Genomic DNA, 19,764 nt, shown 5'->3' with positions numbered 1-19,764 from the left:
TATGTTTACACAACAGGGTCGGACTGGTCAAGGGGCTGCATTTGCTTAATAAGCCCACTCACGGTTGGAGCGGAGGACTGCTTTAGAAATAAGTCCCCTTTTTCGTAGGTTCCTGCCAGTGGCACAATAGGAACCCAATTAAACAATGCCCGAGAAAGCCAAGAGCAATGAAGTGAACCAATGAAGTGAAAGCCACTTGGACCGTTCCTGGCTGAGGCTGCCAAATCAGTCACAGTGAACCCTGAAGAGGAGACATTTTAATGAGGAGAGAGTCTACGCAACAGAACCCTGTCTTCAACTCTCAGTTCCACCTGGTGCCATCACTGGCAAGTGGTCTGAGCGGTTTATGAAATTTGAAGAGTTTGAGGCTCTCTCCATGGGAACTCAAATCAAGCCTTCCTGTTTATGGCTTAGAACAAACACAGGACCCCCCCAAACAAAACAAAAATGCAAAAATGTTTTCTGCCTATCCCACTTGTAAATGTTTTCACTATGGTTTTTCCTGGTTGACCTCCTCTGGCAGCACAGTTACTCAGTATGTTTGCTCTATCATATGTCTCTCCCCATGGACCCTGCCCATGTACAACACCTCTGCATACACCTTGTCCATTCCCCTGATCCATCACACCTCGTAACTCCCAGCCCTGCGCCTGGGCTGGCCTAGCTTCAGAGCTGTTCAGACACCCAGACTGTATGTATTCCCTTTTGCATCATGCCTGGGCATTTAGACTGTTCTGATCTGAGGGGCAGGGGATAGGATACGGCATTCAGTAACCTGATGAATGCATGGAAAGATACCGGCAAGGCTTATCTGTGCCAAAGGCACAGTGGAATTCGAGTGATAACACAGGAGCACTCTGGAAGGGTATTAGAATGAACAAGAGCCTAGAAGAGCCAGAAAATTTCTTATCTTAAGGAAAACCATGTAGCCTACTCTTAATGGCAACAGGAGAGCTATTGATCTGTGCCGGCGGGAGCATTCTGAGTGCCATGGGATGTCACACAATCCATGAAGCATCATGCCTACCTTTCAACAGCTTCTTCTCAGTGGCTTTGTTTCTCTAATGCCTCAACCAGAGGCAGGACAGATTACAGAGTAGCAGAGGTGCCACTGAGTACACAGCAGCTATCTTGCACTATGCAAGTTTTCCCTTTTTACTTCCTACAAGTTGATCCACAAAAACATTCTGGAATTCGGGGCAGAAATCATGCAAAAGGAACTTGTCCTTTGTAACATTTTCTCCTTCCAGGGCAAAACCGATTCTAAATAGAAGACACCTGTGCAAAGCAGGGCAAAGCTGTTGCCCTGGAAAGACCCAGTTTGAAAGTCATTCTTCTTGCCCTCAATTACAGGAAATGTTCCCTGGTATTTCATTCACCTGCTCACCTAGCCGCCATGCCCATGTCCTGACAACAGATGGGAATAACAGGTATATGAAGAGACAAAACCAGCAAAAGGGCAGCGACAGTAGAGCCAGCTGCATCGGGGTAAATTGTATTATAAGAGATAACTATAGAATACTAATACATTTTAGAGAGATAATGGCATGACATGCTCACTGAGGATCTTCTTAGCATTTGTTTTGTGTTCCCAAGTGATATATCACGGTCCTCAGCATTGACCATGAAGCCAACAAAAGGTCAGTGATGAAGGTTTATAATTTGATATACAGGTAGAAAGATTCTCCAAATTCAAGGTATAGAACTGGTAAGCTTTCACTATTCATGGGCCATATCTAATGAAAATTTGTCTCCATAGTTCCTGAAAAGTTTCAGAATGTCAAAGGAAGTAATAAAATGTCAAAAATGACTCAGGAGCAACACTGAAATTAACAGTTTTGTAATTAGTTGCTGTTTATGTCACATGTAATGACACATGGTTCCCTTCACTCTTGGTGGCAGGATACACGTGATATGCTCTAAGACACACGGGAAAGAATAAGCTGTTGAGAATAAAGCAAGCGTATAACACATGACACTTTCTGAGAATCTGATACATGCAATACATTCTTCTTTACTCTGAAAGACTCTGCACAGAGATCCTTTTCTAAAATTACAAGCTCGTCACACACAAAAAGTGAATTCATGTCATAAGTAAAAAAGCAGTCATGTTCCTCTCTCATATGTAATAAATTTTTCATTCTGATAGACACTATACAAGAGTCCTCTTCTAAAAGCATAGACTTCACACACACAAAAATGTGAATTCATGCTATTAGTTAAAAAGAAAAGCCATGAACCATTAAGCTCCCCAAGAACATAAATTAAAAAAAAGTTATCACATGAATTTATTTTTTTTGAGATTAGTTTGTTTTTTTAAACATTCTACATCATATTCAACAGCAGTTACTCAAGCTTAAAAGGCTAAATATTGATATGAGTTTTCTGGCGAAATCATAATTTCTGTCAGGACATTATCACCAAACAACTTTTCCATAATACCGGCAGAAGCGAGTTCTGACATTTGGCTTTTGGAGGCTGCATTCCCTTTGTGAGCATGCTGTTCTATGGTGGAGATGCTAGAACTGGGGCCAAAGCCATGAAAACCCTGCTGCGGTCCTCCCTGTGATTCTGTCTTCTCTCCAAACCTGCGCTTGGTCTTTCGTTTCTCTTTAAGGAACCAGAGCCAAGGAACAGCTGGTACTGTTTACTCGCTTGCTGCACCTGTAGTTCTGCTTTGCAAGGCAGAGAAATGGATTGTCTCCACAACATATGAATTTCTAAGGCCTGGAATTTTGCCCCATCATTCATGGGTGCACAATACATCCAGAGCAGGAAATGGGAAGATGGTATCATTAGTGGGCTGTTTAGGCTCTTCTCCTTTGCTTGCCTTTAAAATTATTCTCTTCTGTTCACTACACAGTACTGAAAATCTCCTCCTTTGAAGATGAATTAACTGAAAAGTGCATTGGCAAATATAGGATTTACAACATAGCCACTCTGAACTCTCTCCTCCAGTGAACCTGAAGAGTAGCTGCAGGCAGAAACTGTACCATCTAGGTTACCCAATTTATGTCAACAATGATTTCAGAGCCTTGCAATTCCATGCTCCCATATGCAAGTGGAAGCAGTTTGTCCATTAGGCCTGAATTGAAAAAAAGAGTTTTTGAATTTTTCATTTCTTCGGATGTGCCCAGTTCCTGACCATTGTAAGAGCTAAAGCTGGAAAGTTATCTGAGTCAGTCATTACTTCAAGAATCATTTACTGAGCACCAGAAGTCCTTAATTCTGAGGACTGCAGAAGCAAGAATGCTCCCTGACTTCAAAGAGTTTCCATTCAAGCTAGAAAGTTAGTGCACAGAGAAGTTAAAAGTTGTGTCTATTTGTGCAATAATTGTTTTATACCCTGTAGGGGCTGTGGGATATGAGGGGAGAGAGATCGATGGGACTAAACTGTTAGAAAAGCCTAATGAAAGAAGTGGGACATAGGACCTTGCACAGAAGGATTTGAAAAAGCGAGGAGGGTGTGGGCCTCTGAGGAGGGGGCATAGGATGAGTGAAGTCATGGAGGGACTCACAGCAACATAACACATCACCAGGCAAATATTCGGTGCTCAATAATTACGTGTTGTCTTGAACTGAAATTAAAGCAGACTATGACTAAATTTTCATGTTTTAATGCCTCTGAAATATAACCCCAAGTTCTGCTTATTTTAAAACTGTTTTTCCCACTGCTCATTAAGATATTTCCCACTGAATTGCTTGCATTTTCTCAAACTCACTACGACCACCATAAACTCATTTCCCTTCACGGTACCTTCTTATGGTTTTCTCTTGCTTGTTTTGACATTACTATTCTCCAATGTCATAATTTTTAAAGCTGCTCAGTTCAAAAAGGGGAGTCACCTGTCACGAGTAGCTACTGGGCTTTTAAAAGGGATCTAGTGCAACAAGTTGAAAGATAATATTTTGGATATATGGGATTAAATAAATACTATTATTTAATTAATTTCACCTGTTTACTTCTGCTTTTTTTACTAGAAAATTTTAAAATGACATATGTGGCTCCCATTATTTTTCTATTGGATGACAGTACCCTGAGGTCTCACTAGCTAGATTAATATCTAGATATTCCAAAAGATAAGGCCTGATCATACCATATTTTTTTTTCTCGTTTATTCTATAATTCTAAAATGTATTTATTCAGTCATACAATAACGGTTGACTAGGTACCTATCATGTGCCGGGCCCAGGGTTTGGGTTGCAGAGATTAAAGATGAATACATGCCTTTGCGAAGTAGACAAGTAAAAACCAAATATGCTACCATGCAATAAATCCCTAAAGAGGACTCTGTGGAATCACAGAAAAAGAGTGACTAATCTAGCTTTGATGGTGTTCAAGGAATGTCTTTTGTAGAAGGTGTCTTAGAGTTTTGAACAATACGAAGATGGCTGGAGAAGTATTTGTGAACTTCTGCCAGAAAGTATGGAAACATAATACAAACATGACATATTACAGGAATTAAAATTTATTTGATATACTTAGATCATGGGGTGTAAAGTGGAAAGCAACAGGGTTCGGGTTGGAGAGTGTGCTGGTTTGAATGTGTGATGTACCTCACAAACGCCCATGTTCTTTCAATCCAATCTTCCAGGGGGCAGACCTATTGTTGGGTGGGACCTCTTGATTAGATTGTTTCCATGGAATGTGACCCTGGCCATTCAAGGTGGGTCTTAATCTGCTTGCTGGAGTCCTTTAAGAGAGAGACATTTTGGAGAGAGCTCAGAGACAGAAATGCCCCAGGAGGTGCAAGCAAGGACACAGAGAAGCTCAGAGACATTTTGGAGAGATGGGCCAGCAGATATCACCATGTGACAGAGGAACCCCGGACGCTATCAGTTTTTCTTCAGTGAAGGTATTATCTTGTTGATGCCTTAGTATGGTCATTTTTATGGCCTTAGAACTATGAGTTTGTAACCTAAAAAATCCCCTTTGAAGAAGCCAACCCACTTCTGTATACTGCATTCCGGCAGCTTTAGCAAACCAAAGCAGAGAGGTAGGAGCAACTCTCTCACAAAGGCCTTTAAAAGAAATTTGGAATTGATGCTGAAAGCAAATTGGAGATGCTGAAAGACAACCACAGAATGACTCAATCAGTTTTGTAGTTTTGAAAGATCATTCTTTTAGAAGGGTTGAAGATAGATTGGAGAGGAGAGACACCGGAATCAGGAGGACAAATTTAGTAATAATGGTAAAAACCTAAATAGCATTTTCCAAATCTTTACTATATTAACTCACTTAATCTTCATAACAACCATATGAAGTAGGTACTTTCATTTTCGCCATTTTACAATTGAGGAACCAGAACCAAGCAGAGGTCACACAGTTAGTGAGGAGTATGCCAGATGCGCGCTCAGGCAGGCTGACTTCCACCCACCATACTATACTGCAGTAACCCAGATAAGAAAGCATGAGGGCCAGGACTAAGGCAGAGGCGGTGGGTTGGAAGAGAAAGAATGAGTGAAGATACACTACAAAGGCAAAATCTACACATCACAGGGATCAAGTTCTTGCATGGGCTAAAGAAAAAGGAGAAAGAGACAATTTCCAAGTTCCTGGCTAGGAAGATAATATCACCAAACAAGATAGGAAACACAAAGATGTATATTTAAAGGGGAAATGATGAGTTTGACAATCAAGTTTAAGATGCTTGTGAGACACTGAAGTTTAAATGTCCAGAAGGCAGCTAGATATAGAGATGGGGGGCACAAGGGAGATATTAGGTCAGATTTAGCTATTCTTACTCATTAGACTTCTCCTTTGCCTTCTGTATTACGAAGGAGTTTCACTGTTGAATACAGTCCCTGCCTTAAGCATTCAGGATCCCGCACAATTTGGTCCCAAGTTGCCTTCAAAGCTCTTTCTACCTCTCTGTTTAATATACACTTTGTTCCAGCCAAATTGAATTAAATACATAACACTGACGTTACCTGCAATCTCTATTCACTTTAAGATCAAGATTAAAGGGATCTGAATTACCAGGCCACAAAATGTGGAATCTAAACCTTTCTCCAAGATTTATAAGAATTTGGTGTTGGAGTGGTGAGTAGAGAAGAGGGTTATATTCTCAGAATCACTTCAGTTATTAAGAACCTTCAATTGTCATAGCTACAAACAAAGCTTTGCAAGCCATGAACACATGGCAATAGCAATTACTTAAGTAGAATCACTCTGGATTTATGTACAGTTAGGGTTTTGTGTTGCTGTGATGAGTTCACATCTCCTCTTACCTCTCTGCTTATACAGTCTCTCTTTCACAATTAGTTCACTTAGGTATGGAATTCAGCCCTCTTCCTTAATTTCAAGGAACACAACAACAAAAACAAAACAAATCAAAATGAAAAATACCACAGCCAAAAAACTCCAACCTACACAAGACATATGTTGGGGAAATGGAAGGACTTAGAATGTAGGAATGAAATAATAAACATTTTCTATTAGTTATTCCTATTGCAGAAAGTCCCTCAGTTCTAGCTTTATCTTCAAATCTTTTTCATTCTTCTCTCCTCATCCTCTCAGCAGCAAACGCCAATCCTCCTATTTTCTTAAGTGATTCAGCTCTATCCAGCCCCAAGCCCTTCAGCAGTTTTGACCACCCCCCACCCCACTGTGCACCTCTGTCCACTGAGATCCTCAGCAAGAGGAAAGTGATTTGCCTTGCTTGGAAAGCAGCTGCTATTCAGGCCCTTTTTTTTTTTTTTTTTTTTTTTTTTGCATGGGCAGGCAGTGGGAACTGAACCGGGTCTCCGACATGGCAGGTGAGAACTTTGCCACTGCACCACCATTGCCCGCCCTATTTGGTTCCTTTTTATAGAAACTCTTCTTCCAAAGACTTTGCCTTTATTCAGACTTGACTTCTCATCTTAATCAATTCAAGGCCCACCTGGATGCCAGGAAGCAGGACTCCAGTTCACCTTCTCCATCTAATCACATTCTCTTTGCAGTCCTACCGCCGTTGACACCTCCACTCTCTTTGGTAGAACTATTGTGCAGTTCTTTGATATGTGTCCTGTTTGATTGGGATTCATTTGAGGATAGGTTCTACATGGCTACATGGCTTACATCAATCATCCTCTTTTACATGGCTTGCATAAGTCATTTAAAAAGTTTAACAAATTGGTTAAAATGACCTTCAAATCTGTACACATGGAAAGATTTCAGAAAAATCCTAATATAGATTTCTCTAGTTTCATTTTAGGTAAACTTACAAGGCGATCCCTAGAATGACCTTGTTTGGAAAGGAAAATGGCAAATCAATAATTCTCCTGTAATTATATATCTGAAATCCTATCTATACCACGTTATGCCGTGTAAGTGGATTTCAGATTTGCATGGAAAACAGATTGTGCTTTGCCGCTGCATTTACCCAATGGATTTGCTAATAATTTAGGAAGTTTGGCAAATATGAGGCAATGTAACTTGTAATATTTATTTGCTCTCTTGGCTGTGATTTTAATCCCCTAAATAAGAAGCTCAGGCAACAAATCATTAATACGCTCTGTGCTGTTTATCAATATTTACTTAGATTTGTTTTGGAAAAAAATCCAAATGGGGGCTATTTAACATAATTGAGCATTAAAACTATTTGATTTGGTACTCATTGTTTTTGAACATACATATTAAGCAAACAGAACAGTTATTGATGCAAACCTGTTTACTCCCATCTATGACAGGAGATTAGAAAGGGTAGTTTCCTCATTCAGGAAAAAGCAAGTTAACTGAAATACAGTTTGTTTTGCTTCTTCTATTTGAAAGTATGTTTCAAATGAGCCAAATAGATACTATATGGCCTGATTGTCAGTTAACTTGACATCGAAGGACAATGCATGATTTGTACCCTATTTCCACTGAATGTGCTGCCCCGTATCTCCCTTCTTCATGACAAATTCTACATTTAGTCTTAGAAAATGTTTCTCCAAAGCAGCATCATATTAATGAATATATATTTTATGGATTGGTCACTTGAGCCTTGTAAAATGTGTTTGGGAAGAACATTTTTCAATGTTTTGTGATCTCCATGGGCTCTCCATGACAGATGAACAAAGATCCGAATGCAGGAGATGGACCCTGGACCAGCAGCAGCACCGAGAAGCAGTATACGACGTTGAAGACCCTCCTTCCAGGTAAGGAGCGTGGTCTTCTTTTCTTATTTCTTATAAGCGCCACTAGGGCAGAGTCTTTTTAACTCAGTATATCCCCAGCTTCTAGGACAGTGCCTGAAATATAATAAGCCCTCCATAAATGTTTACTGAATGAGTGAAATCTAATCTAATTTTTCTAATGAGTAAAATCATTCCATCATTAATTTTTTATTACTCTTCAAGTTGTACTATGTAACTAACTTCTATTATTAAAGCTATTTGGGTACCTTTTCCATTTTTCTAGATGAAACTCATCCAATACCTCCTTCTGAGCTTTATCCATCAGTCATAATAACCTCACAGGGACTTCTAAAACATCCAATATTTTTCTTCCCAACTACATGTTTGCCTAACCTGTACATCAGGGCTAGGTATCCAAAAATTATGTGAGCTAATTGACTTTGCAATGGAAAAATCAAGGATTATTCAAAAGTGAGACTCCTGCCTTTCATTTTAACCAGAAGGTGACCTGACCTGCTCTTCTCATTTCTTTCCTTAGTAGATGATGCATGTTGAAGGATGTAGTGGTGGGAAGAGAAGACTCTTCAAAGGAGATTTTCTTCTTTATTTTTAATCCCTCGTTTGAATCAAGATGCTATTTACTTGGGCTCCACTAGAGTAAAGCCTCTCAAATGTTTCTGATTAAGGTCAAGCCACTTAGGTGGGGCAAAAAAACAAACCAACCTCCACAAAACCATGACCCATCTACTATACCATCTCTTATTTGCTGAGGGAATTTCAAATTCCAGCTCTCTCTTCCAGGGTTGAGCTGCAGTCAGAATCCAAAATTTGAGTCTTCCGTAAACTGTGACAATGTGCAAATGTTAATTTACAAATTTGGTAATCAGAAACAATATATTTAGTTGGGTATCTGTATAGAGCCTTAAATCATAAGTAAAAACGAAAGCCTATGGAGAAACAAAAACAAATTCCAATTTTGGAACAATTTATCGTTTAATAGCAGAATCTTCACAATTTATTGACAGGCCTTAGGCCACATTTTAAAAACTCCTGCTCTAGAGAAAGATGGAAGCCAAACATATACCCAGCAATCTTTTCTTATTGCTCTGGCTGGGCAGAAAAAAAGGAAGTGACACTTCTTAATTAAATATTACATTTTTCCATTAAGGATAAATGCTTCATTGGCCTAAGGATTCACAATCATCAAAAAAAAATGACTAGTATTATTGTACTGGGGAGTTGGCTGCTAGTTTCAAATAAATGCTAGCTAAATGAGTAATCAAAAATCGTTCCATGATATAATCAGATGTGATTTACTTCATATATGAAGTGCCCATTGCCTGAAACTTCATTTAAACTTTCTACTTCTCTATTTGACTGACTCTCCCTCAATTTGCATGTGTATATATATCATGCATATATATGTATGCATGCGTGTGTGTGTGCATAATTTTAGAAAAACTTATTAGCAACCCAGTTCTTTGACCTCTTTGTCTTCCCCTGTCTCTCACTTCCATCCTGTGTGTACTTTCATCCCTATCCAACCCAGCTTTCACGGCCTATCACTTAAACTACTTTCTTGTGGACACTAGTTTACTCCATAGTCATTCTATCACATCCCACTGGCAAAATCCCCAACTGTGAATCAATCTAAATGTCTCGTCTTCAGATTTACCCCTGGGCTGCCAATCGATACTGAAGAAAAATCACAGTTGCACAGCCTTGAGACTACTATAAATTCCTGGCATCCAACTTCAACTTGGCTCTCAAAACTGCCCCAAAAGCTTTGTTTTAGATTGGGTTCCTTCAAGGTACCAGTGACAAGAAGTCTTATACAAGGATTTATGAAGACAGTGACACCAAGGGAAGAGAAGAGAGGAAATCAGGATAGAGCAGGGGAAAAAAGTTAAACAAAAGTGTGATCTCAGCTGGAAATTAGCTCCTGTCTGTCCCCATGGGAAACTCCAGGACCAAATTTTCAACTTTGGTCCCACCTTGAGACAAGCGCTAGTCTTTTGTACCACCATATCACTCAGTCATTGGCTGCAGGCTGCTGCTGCAAGGGGTAAACTTGGGGTAAGCAGGCAAAGAAGACAAACTCCCAGATGAAGCAGTTCTCAACCCCCAGAAGGGGGCAGCAGTAAGCCACCAGCAGCCAATACACACGTAGCAGCACCAGCACAGAAAAGGGTCTCTAGTCAAGTTTTCTCTCTTGTACTTCATGCATGTCTTCCAAATCTCTTCCACTCTCTTCCTCTGACCCCATCACTTCCCTCATCACTCTCAGCAGACTTTACCTACATTTTCTCAGAAAATATAGATGCTATCCTGTCACTCCCAGTTTAAAAGCCTACAGTGATGGCTTCCCAACTAAAGAAAATGTCTGAATTCCTTTGCCTAGCTTAAAGGAGCAGAGTGATGCCATCCCAGTCAAGTTTATTCAGTGCTCCAGCCACAGGGAACCTCTTTCAGTATCTTGAAAGCACAAGTCTTCCCATCACCTGCTCTCTTCCACCCAGACTGTATGTTTGATGTCTTAAACGTTGAATTCGCTGCAGTCACATTTATCTGTTATTTATTTACACTTACCATAATTCCTTCCAAAGTTGAAATTAATCAGTGATCTCAAGCAGGGATTTCCCATTCTGAATTCTTTATATTGGTTTTTCACCTGGTTGATTGGATTGTTTAATGGTGTAACGTTTTTAAAGAAGGGCCCCATGTGCTATATACACTTTCTTGAGAATGTCTGTTGCTTGACATGTATCTTTCACATATACTTGCAAAATAATTCAGCTAAGTATAAAATTCTTTGGTCAAATTTACTTTACTTCAGAATTTAGTAGACATTTTATAGTGTGATATTGAGTTTTACTACTAAGAAGTCTAAGGTTCACCTGGCATTTCTTCCTTCTACAAAAATTGCTTTTTTTAAAGGCACACGATTCTATATTTTATGAAATGACAGTATATTACCACAATTCACCTTGATATTGATCATTCTATGTCAGAATTTCTGGAATCTAGTGTTCTTTTTATTTTGAAATTCAAACCTGATTTTATTTCAGTAAGAGTTTCTTCTATTTTATTATTAATGTATGTTCTTCCTTAGAAACAATAGTTTTGCATATATGAGGTATACTTTAGCTTTCAATGTTTCATCTTATCTATTTTCTTTCAAAAATATTTCTTTCATAGATTTGTTTTCTCAAGCCTATCATCTCTGTTTCTTGATTTTTAAAAATGGTGTCTGTGGTATTTTGGTTGCTTTTACTAAGACTTTCATATGTTTAATGCATTTTATCTTCTCTTTCTTTTTAAGCTCTGCCAGTTTCCACTTCATGTTTCTTTTGTCTTGTAACTTCTCTGACCTCTAGTGAAATTTTTTTTTCAAAATTTTTGAAAAGTCATTTTTCACTGAATTTTTGCAACCAAGATTAGGCTTGATATTCTGATGATGATGCTTTTCTCTTTTTTTTTTTTTAATTAATTAAAAAAAGAATTAACAAAACAATTAGAAATCATTCCAATCTACATGTACAATCAGTAATTCTTAATAACATCACATAGTTGCATATTCATCCTTTCTTAGTACATTTGCATCAATTTAGAAAAAGAAATAAAAAGACAACAGAATAAGAATTAAAACAATAATAGAAAGAAAAAAAAACAAAAACAAAAAACCTATACCTCACATGCAGCTTCATTCAGTGTTTTAATATAATTGCATTACAATTGGGTAGTATTGTGCTGTCCATTTCTGAGTTTTTATATCCAGTCCCGTTGTACAGTCTGTATCCCTTCATCTCCAATTATCCCTTCTCTTTTTTTTTTTTTTTTAATTAACGGAAAAAAAGAAATTAACCCAACATTTAGAGATCATACCATTCTACACATGCAATCATTAATTCTTAACATCATCACATAGATGCATGATCATCATTTCTTAGTACATTTGCATTGGTTTAGAAGAACTAGCAACATAACCGAAAAAGATATAGAATGTTAATATAGAGAAAAAAATAAAAGTAATAATAGTAAAATCAAAACAAAACAAAACAAAACAAAACAAAAACCTATAGCTCAGATGCAGCTTCATTCAGTGTTTTAACATGATTACTTTACAATTAGGTATTATTGTGCTGTCCATTTTTGAGTTTTTGTATCTAGTCCTGTTGCACAGTCTGTATCCCTTCAGCTTCAATTACCCATTGTCTTACCCTGTTTCTAACTCCTGCTGAACTCTGTTACCAATGACATATTTCAAGTTTATTCTCGAATGTCCGTTCACATCAGTGGGACCATACAGTATTTGTCCTTTAGTTTTTGGCTGGATTCACTCAGCATAATATTCTCTAGGTCCATCCATGTTATTACATGGTTCATAAGTTTATCTTGTCTTAAAGCTGAATCCATTCTGCCATTCTATGTCTTTTGATTGGGAAATTCAGTCCATTAACTTTTAGTGTTATTACTGTTTGGATAATATTTTCCTCTACCATTTTGGCTTTTGTATTATATATATCATATCTGATTTTCCTTCTTTCTACACTTTACTCCATACCTCTCTCTTCTGTCTTTTCGTATCTGACTCTAGTGCTCCCTTTAGTATTTCTTGCAGAGCTGGTCTCTTGGTCACAAATTCTCTCAGTGACTTTTTGTCTATAAATGTTTTAATTTCTCCTTCATTTTTGAAGGACAATTTTGCTGGATATAGGAGTCTTGGTTGGCAGTTTTTCTCTTTTAGTGATTTAAATATATCATCCCACTGTCTTCTAGCTTCCATGGTTTCTGCTGAGAAATCTACACATAGTCTTATTGGGTTTCCCTTGTATGTGACAGATTGTTTTTCTCTTGCTGCTTTCAAGATCCTCTCTTTCTCTTTGACCTCTGACATTCTAACTAGTAAATGTCTTGGAGAACGCCTATTTGGGTCTATTCTCTTTGGGGTGCGCTGCACTTCTTGGATCTGTATATTTAGGTCTTTCATAAGAGTTGGGAAATTTTCAGTGATAATTTCTTCCATTAGTTTTTCTCCTCCTTTTCCCTTCTCTTCTCCTTCTGGGACACCCACAACACGTATATTTGTGCGCTTCATATTGTCATTCAGTTCCCTGATTCCCTGCTCAAGTTTTTCCATTCTTTTCCCTATAGTTTCTGTTTCTTTTTGGAATTCAGTTGTTCCATCCTCCAGTTCACTAATTGTAGCTTCTGTCTCTTTAGATCTACCATTGTAGGTATCCACTGTTTTTTCCATTTTTTCTTCTTTGTCCTTCACTCCCACAAGTTCTGTGATTTGTTTTTTCAGATTTTCTATTTCTTCTTTTTGTTCAGCCCATATCTTCTTCATGTCCTCCCTCAATTTATTGATTTGGTTTTTGAAGAGTTTTTCCATTTCTGTTCGTATATTCAGCATTAGTTGTCTCAGCTCCTGTATCTCATTTGAACTATTGGTTTGTTCCTTTGATTGGGCCATATCTTCAATTTTCCGAGCGTCATCCATTATTTTCTGCTGGTGTCTGGGCATTTGATCAGATCTCCCTGGGTGTGGGACCCAGCTGGTTGAAAGGTTTTTCTGTGGAATCTCTGGGCTCTGTTTTTCTTTTCCTGCCCAGTAGGTGGCGCTCGTGGCGGTCGTTTGTCTGCGGGGCAGTCGGCCCGGGAAACCGCGCGTGGAGGCGGGGGTCGCTGGCCGTGGCTTGGGGGAGTGCCGGTCCAAATTGCCCAGCTAGCCCGAGACGCCAAGCGTGACGGGAGGGCCCCGCTATCCAATGTTCCCAGTCAGACCGGGGAGCCACGTGCGTGGAGGGGACCCCAGACGCCAGCCACCCCAGCCGGGAAAACGTGCACCCCTCGGGTATCTCACAGCAGTGGATTCTCCCTACCCGTTCAGCCGTTCCAGAATGGGGTACGCTGTCTTTTTTGGTCTCTGTCGTGACTCTGGGAGCTGTTTTGTATTGTTTCTGTTTCTTTAGTTGCTTTTCTGGAGGAGGAACTAAGACCCGCGCGTCTTACTAAGCCGCCATCTTCTCCGGAAGTTGATGCTTTTCTCTTTTGTATATATTTATTATGTTCCTTTTTAGTGGGATACAAGGGAGAAGAGTGGAGCAAAAATGTCTTTATTATAACATCTTTCAACAAATGCTCTCTAGACTTAATTTTTAAAAAAATTTCTAGAAGGGAAATGACCAACTTTAATCCAATTCGCAAGGGATAAATTCACTGCGGGCTCTAAAAGGTAATAAATGGATCCTGGATAAACATATAAAACTGAGAAGTCTGAACTAGACGGAGGAATCTAAACTGGTCAAAAGTCTCATCAGACCCCGGTGAAAAGGAGCTGGATGTAAATACCAGAGAGTCCCTGTTGCAAATAATTATGAGCTACCTCAATAGCAAACTGGATACATCATCAGCAAGTCTTCTTTGTTTTCCTCATGAAGTATCAAAGAATCTTTTCAGATTTTGTTACCAATAAAGAGCTATGCCAGATGAATCTTGAATATCCAGTACATTCAAGATTCTAATGCTCAGAGAGGGCAAAGCTGAGAAGCAGCACTCCTTTAAGTATGCCATTTTAACAAGGATCATTACATACTCACATATAAGCTGGAAATGCTAAGTTGTTAACAGTTTTCCCAGGGCTTCACTCTTGAAATGAAGCTTCAGCAATTTCATCCGATTTTAGGTATTCCAATTATGCTTATATGCATGAACCAGGCTGTGACTACATACTTATTAACAGAAGAGTTACAAAATCAATCTAAGTTGTGACTATTATACCTAACTTCAGGTCAAACTCATCAACTGTGGCCCATTTACAGCAAGCAAAGTTGGCAGACTCTCAGAAGGATCAGTCATTCTCATTTTCCAATGTGGATGACAGCTCATCTGTTATAACAAATTTGTCATCAGAATGATTCTGGAAAGATTGTGGCACTGCCCACAGAGACACTGTCTATATATTCAAACACAGGCCAATATTTGATGTTAATACTGATACATGATATCTGTAAGCAATGCAGTTGGGGAAACTGATTTTCAAATAGGTGTTGAGGAAGTGAGCCACTCTACGCAAGCACGTACCAACTCTGAACGTGGCCAAACACCACGTCTAACGTTCCACTGAACAGGCTCACATGCATGAGATCATCTGGCCCGGCTTTCAAACACAAGATGACATCTCAAAAATTGTTTTCTAAGACAAAAAATGATTCCTCAAAATGAGACCATCTCTTGTTAGCCTGACACTTCATATCTTTAAACAATAATTTAAATGAGGGTATATGTATGTGTATATATTTATGTTATAATCTAAAGCTACATAGACACCTTATATAGCAATTTACTAGCAAATTGCTGATCATATACAAAAGACCAGACATGTTATGAGAAGAAGTTAGGACAAGATAACTAAAGACAAACTTTATCAAAGAGTCAGAGACCCCAAAAGAAACGATACACCGTGTCTAGGAGAGTGAAATAATTTACTGTGCTATTTAAGAGCATGGGAGGTTCACTAGCTAAAAACACAGGTCAAAGGGCATCTGATCTAACTTAAAAACAGCCACTCAGCCCTGTGATTACTAGAAGATATCAGGCGTGAACTCTGTTCTCTTTCAGCCCTTTCCCAAACCTGAGAGTTCATTCTGCCTCCCTGCCACGCCTTCCCATCGATATCATGAATTGCTTCCATGGCGAATGACCCTGATGAGCAGCTATGGTGACACATGTTGGTACCCGAGTCCCACCAGATGGCAAAACGAGTGGCAGGAGTAAGAAGAGATCATATGTTTGAACCTGGGAGAACAGTATTTCCCAAACTTCACTCATTAATACACTACTGTCAGGAATTTTATCACATCTGGGTGCCATCTGTGCAGTTATTTTCTTAATATTTGTCTTTAAATTGATGTATAATTAAGTTTTAAAAATCAAATAGGAAACTTTGTACCATCACATGAAGGAAAGACAGCATCCCTCAGGATACATTAAAAACAATAAATATAAATACATTGGAAATAACATTACATTTTTATTACATACTATTGTACTCAGAATGTTCTAAGAAGGAAGCCTGTTTTCATTTGCTAAAAATAGCAATTGGTGTTTAAAAGGTGGTATACACATATTATCACCAAATTGAGACTTTCAGACTTGAGGTTTGATATAACCAGCGAATCAGAAGAGAATTGAAAGTAACTTTCTCACTTGAGATTTTATGTAATCTAAAGCTGCATCTGCTTTGCCCTTAAAATCATCTCTCATAGTACATTATCCATACTTTGGATACCACTGAATTAGAGAATTATGCCTATAGTAGCTGCTACACAAACGAATCTGGATAATTTTATTAAATAATTATAAACATACCTGGTTGATTCAGGCAGATGTTCTTTGTAGAAGTCAAAAGACATTTTTCTTTTAGAGCGTTGGAAGACTGTGCCTCAATTTAACATTCCAATTGCTTTCTCCATAATTCCTTCATAATGTCTTCACCATACATTATCATTTCTTCCTTGCATGTTATCAAATTGCACTACTTTGAGAACAACATTTTCAGGAACAATACAAAATACTGATGCATAACGCTCATGATTTAAACAATAGTAAGCTCCTTTTGGTGATTCCCTTCTGGGAATTCATTAAAATGAAAGACATTTTCGGATATATTCTTTTAAATTATTTATAACCTTTACACACCCTCAGGGCAGAATGAAGGGAAAAGGAATGCTTAGCTTGAAATGTAATAGGTGGAAAGTTATTCATATCTTGAAATTGCCACATTTAGGAATAATTTAATCAACTCAAATAAATGTTCTATAATTCTGCTTTCATTAATGAGATGAGCGGAGTTGAATGCAGCATGCAAAAAGCACATGCCTCATTGTAACGAAAGTGTTTTTCAGACAAGATGCTAAGGCCCCTATGAGTTTAAAAAAAATCATTCTTACAAAGGCTGTGTCTATGTGATTAAAACAAATCTTTATTAACTTGAGGGTGACAAGAACATTTCTCATTCTCTCAACTTGCCATTTCCTAAATACTTTTTGTCACTTTTGTTGGCACAGATGGCAAAGAGAATTGCAGAGTAGGAAGAGGAAAAATTTCCTCAAGGTGACAAAGTGACTAGTGTTGCAGCTGGGGCTGTAACTAAGGTCACCCCACTAGGTCTAGTGTATTTTCTATCACAAGTGGTCATTCATTCATTCATTCATTCACTCATTCAACACGTGGCCTTTCAGGCACAGTGTTAGGTTTCTGCAATAGGGAGACGAACCGGAGCCTGCAGCTTCATGCTGTGTTTGCTGGATCATGACACATGTAGTGACAGTGACGTGACTTTCACATAATGATTGACAGGAAAACTAAGAAAAAGACAAAAGGTAATTATTTCAGTGTTGGATAGCAGTGAATTGAGAACCTCAAGGCCATTTCTATGAGTACTTCTGTGTGCACCTGTCATAATGCAACCTATTCAGAGATGCAGGGAATTCATCACTTTGTCGGGCCTCTCTCTGTTCCAAATGTGGTTAATATTGATTTTGGGCAGTATAAATACTTATTTTTGTGGTTTTACTGTTTTCCCTATCTGAATGTTGTGACTTCAGAAATTTTGAGGCCCTCACTGGCCTAAAGAATATATATTTCTAATTCTGCATTAGAATCAGGGGGCTCCTCTTAACGTTCAGTTCACATAGGAAAAACAAAAGGGAATTTTTAAAAATCTATTCAAGCAAACATTTATTGAGGACATTAAAAGAATGCACTCAATGTCTGTCTCCAATAGAGTTTGCAGCTCCTGAGGGTGAGACATGTCTTGGAACTAGTTAATCTGAAAGCTTCCTGTGGGAGTCCACCATTGTACTGGTTGGGAGAGGCTCCTGCCTGCCTGAATTCTAATCCTTACATTTCCTTTTAACTAGTTAGAATCTGTGGTATGTTATTCACCCTACCTGTGCCTCAGTTTTCTCATCTATAAAACAGGGAAAATAAGTATACCTGCCTTATAGGTTTGTTGTGGAAATTAAATGAGTTCCTATGTAAAGTGCCCAGACAGTAAGACACAGAGAAAGCACTGTAAGAGTGGGTCACTTTTGGCAATAATGATGATAAAGCTTCTTTCCTAGGTCAGGAGCACTGCCTCATTCCCCCTCTCTCTGCTATTATTCCAAACAACTGCTGATAGCATTTACTTTTTTTTCTCCCACTGTTTCATAATATTAAAATCACATTGTACATAAAATACCTGTATTTCAATTTGCTAAATTATATAAAATATTTTTCACATTGTTTAATTGTTATAAGTATAAGTTTAATTGCTTCATTTTTTATGTCATCAGATGAATGTTCCATACTTTACCCAAACATTCCTTAAGTTGGATTTTTTTGATTGCTTCTATAATTTTCTCTACTACAGAGAATAATGGATAAGCATCTTTGAGTATCCAGCCTTATCATTTTGAATTTACCTAGGATGCATTCACACAAAATGTATTGCCAATCAAAGGATATAAAAACTAAGGCTTTTTACAACTTCCAGATGGGTCCCTGGACCAGATAAGTCCTGAAACCTAGAGGGCCCAGCCTCTCCAGAACATCTGCTAGTTCTATCTCCCTATCCCATATTATTGACAGCCCCTTCCAACCTCAAAAACATTAAATAGCCATGCCCAAATACCTCTAAAGAGTGGGATAGAAAGATTAAAGGTACTGGTGGAGATATACAGAGAAGTAGGGTTTAACAAACGAATATGATTGCTGAATCATTAAATTGAGATCTCTTTTAGTCTCCATTTCTTAGAGCAGCTAGAAGTAAAAACCTAAAATTGTGGAGCTGTAACCCATACCAAACTCTGAAATCTGTTCTACAACTAATTGCTGTGCTGTGCTTTGAAATCTATTGCTTTTTTTGTATATATATATTATTTTTTGGAAAGAAAAGTTAATTATAATGATAAAAAAAATTATTCCTTCTAGACTCCTATATTCTGGCACAGCTAGAAGGAAAAATCTGAGAGGATGGTATGGTAGCCCATGACAAACTCTGGGATCTGTCCTGTAACTACTTGTTGAAGAGTGCTTTGAAAACTACTGGTTTTTTCTTTCTTTGCTTTGTATATATGTTATACTATACAATACAAAAAGTTAAAAGAAAAAAAAAAAGCCCAAGTAGCATATGGGCATTTTTCCCCTTAGGAAAGAGTTCTCTGTTCCTTAAGGAGACCAAATCATTACGATAAAACCATTTGAATTCTTAGCACAATTCTCTTCTGGAAAATGCTTTACCAATGACAATCATGCCTCAAATAGTGATCATTCCACCCACCATAAAACTGAGTACAAAGACGCTGTCTTTTGCAAAGTGTAGTTAAACTGCAGAAATTTTATGTAGGGGAGAATTTAATTTCTGAAGCAAGAATTAGGCTAAAATAATAGAATTAAATCATTCACCTCCATTGAATTCCTGTCTTTTAGAACATTGTCATGAGCACTTTAATGATTATTAGTATCCATGAACTTGATTTGATGCTGAAAATATACTAGGTAGTAGTAATTTTAAAAGATATATATTTTTTCGTTTAGTTTTAGTTCAAATTAGTAGCAATGAGCATGGATTTGCTGCATTGATATTTCAAAATCTACTATGAATGATTAAAA

The 19,764-nt window shown here is 38.1% G+C and overlaps 1 protein-coding gene and 1 long non-coding RNA gene across 8 annotated transcripts in view; one reads left to right on the top strand and one right to left on the bottom strand.

Annotated features, from left to right (window-relative positions):
- Window positions 1–19,764, bottom strand: part of MAGI2 (membrane associated guanylate kinase, WW and PDZ domain containing 2) — a 1,430,555-nt gene that overhangs the window by 381,773 nt on the left and 1,029,018 nt on the right. The gene's annotated exons all lie outside the window — the stretch shown is intronic.
- LOC143677680 (uncharacterized) overlaps window positions 7,833–19,764 on the top strand; it is a 34,010-nt gene continuing 22,078 nt past the window's right edge. For both annotated transcript variants that reach the window (XR_013172844.1, XR_013172823.1), the window contains exon 1: window positions 7,833–8,124. This is a non-coding gene — a long non-coding RNA (uncharacterized LOC143677680). The remainder of the gene's footprint in view (window positions 8,125–19,764) is intronic.

This window comes from Tamandua tetradactyla, chromosome 1 (genome assembly GCF_023851605.1).
Source record: "Tamandua tetradactyla isolate mTamTet1 chromosome 1, mTamTet1.pri, whole genome shotgun sequence".
Lineage (NCBI taxonomy): Eukaryota > Metazoa > Chordata > Mammalia > Pilosa > Myrmecophagidae > Tamandua > Tamandua tetradactyla.
This window is presented reverse-complemented; position numbering and strand designations above follow the sequence as displayed.